At 44.8% G+C, this 2,324-nt stretch overlaps 1 pseudogene; it reads left to right on the top strand.

Annotated features, from left to right (window-relative positions):
- The first annotated feature begins 715 nt into the window (after window positions 1-715).
- On the top strand, window positions 716-2,109 carry LOC101615203 (annotated as a pseudogene).
- The last annotated feature ends 215 nt before the right edge of the window (window positions 2,110-2,324 follow it).

Raw genomic sequence — 2,324 nt, 5'->3', positions numbered from 1 at the left:
CACACACACACACACACACACACATACACACACAATTTATTAGCCATGTGTGGTGGTGCACGCCTTTAACCCTTGGGATCATATGTGTAAGGAGAATGTTGGAGAAAATGCTAATAACTGGACTCCAGTTTTAGTAGACTTGCCAACATAAACCCTATCTTGAAAAACTTGTTCCCTTAAATATGACGCTACCTCAAGCCCCGTTGGAGACTCATTAAGGAAGCAATTCTGGCGTTCCACCTACAAGGGAGACACTTGTGGCCTTTCTTATAGATGGACATGTGAAAACAGCAGTTGAGCAGTTCATTCATGTCCTGAGTGTTGCCATCGAGAGACATGTCTTGTGTTTAACAAGGAATGAAAACTTGACACCCAGTGAAGTTTTGAAAATGTACAATAGAAAAGCAAGTAGTGGGGCTAGAAAAATGATTTAGCAGTTAAGGCACTTGCCTGCAAAGCCAAAGGAACCAGGTTCAATTCCCCAGGATCCACATAAGCCAGACACACAAGGTGGTGCATGTGGTCTGGAGTTTGTTTGCAGTGGCTAGAAGCCCTAGAGCACCCATTCTCTCTCTCTCTCTCTCCAGCTGCCTCTTTCTCTCTCTCATAAATAAATAAAACTAAAATAGTTTTTAAAAGGACTGAGAACAAAAAGAAAAGCAAGTGTTGCTATCCCGTTTCCTAGAGGCACTCACCGCATGGTGATGGCTGCCACATGCCTCCAGATGAACCAATTGGTCTTCGGAATGTAGCTTTGATGAGTAAAGAAGAGATCAGGCTAACTAGTCTTAATAAGACTAATAAAGAAAGACCACTGGAAAACACTGTCTAGAAAATTCTCTAAGTTTGCTGCTGCTGTTCATCTGGAGGCTAATGTGCCAGACGGAATCACAGGAAGAGCGGGGCCAAAGGAGCTCTAAGCCCTTGGTAGACTTGGAATTTCATTGAGATTAACGGTTCTCTCAAAGAACTACAAAAACTGAGAAGACCCAGGCATGGTGGCGCACGTCTTTAATCCTAGCACTCCAGGTCAGCCTGGGCCAGAGTGAGACCCCACCTCAGAAAAACCAAAACCAAACAAACAAAAACCCTGAGAAGAGTTCAGCAACATCACTGAGTTCAGCCACTGCACAAGGTCTTGAACGGCAACATTGCCCGTGCAGTCTGGCTGGCTTCGAGACGCCGTGGCTGGGTGACAGCCTGGGACGGAGTGAGATCATACCAGAGCGTGGCAAGGGCAATTTTCACTGGAATTGGTGCAGCTGAGCAACTTGCAGGTTATTCTCAGCCTTGCGCCCACTTTCAGACACTTGGACTGGAAGGATTGCATAAAGAGAGATGGAACTAGGTCAAGTTTCCTTTAGAAATCTTGGTCGTCATGATAGTTATGTGTTGGCGTCATCACTGAGGCCGACTGAATTAGTATCCAGGTCCTGAAAGACCGGTAGGTACCAAGGAACTGAAGTTGAGACTGGGGTGAGTCAACAGAACAGGGGACTCAAGGTTGTACCTGCTAAGAGCCCAAGGCAGCAGCTTGCAAAACTTTGATTGGAACAGCTCTGTGTTCACGGTTCATGCAGAGTTTAGGCAGATAATGGCTTAAACAAAACAAAGCAGACAGCAACTTCCCTATCTGGAAAGCAGGAGCCATCCTGGGCTCACTTGAAAGTACAGATGAATATTAGGCTTCTCTCCCAGCTGGAGAATAGGCAGCCCAAACCCTGCTCCCCGCATTCCAGGATAAACAGGTGTTCTTTTTCTGAAAACATAGTGTCAGCAGAATTACAGAGCGTTCTGCAAACAAAATGCGGCAGGTTAAAAACCACCTGCAGTTATTGGCGATAATAGAAAAGAAGCCAGGCTTCTCTTTCTGGATGAAAATGTTGTCTCCTTCCTGAATTCTCCACCAGTTTGGGAAAAGGCAGACTTGATTTTACCTGGGAGAGTTGGCAAGAAGTTAGTTTTACGCCTGGCAGCTGTACAGATTGGCCTGAAAGCCTTGGCTCTTGTGCCCAGACAGGCCATGCAGTTTGGATCCAGAATTGCGAAATGGAAAAGAACACTGAAAAGGTATCTGATAAATATTAAAGGCTCCAAGTCTCCCCTTAGAAAGACTTTCTTTTGAACAACTTAAGTCATAGTATGATTTCACAATGAAACAATACCTTCTGAATGACAGTTATCTAAAACAAAAGACTGATGTTTTATTGTTTATAAAAAAACTTAGAAGTGGGCTGGAGAGATGGCTTAATGGTTAAAGCACTTGTCTGAAAAGCCAAAGGACCCAGGTTTGATTCCCCAGGACCCACATAGGACAGATGTAC

This window comes from Jaculus jaculus, chromosome 17 (genome assembly GCF_020740685.1).
Source record: "Jaculus jaculus isolate mJacJac1 chromosome 17, mJacJac1.mat.Y.cur, whole genome shotgun sequence".
In the NCBI taxonomy this organism is placed as follows: domain Eukaryota; kingdom Metazoa; phylum Chordata; class Mammalia; order Rodentia; family Dipodidae; genus Jaculus; species Jaculus jaculus.
Note: the sequence above shows the minus strand (reverse complement) of the source record. Positions and strands in the feature narration are given on the sequence as shown.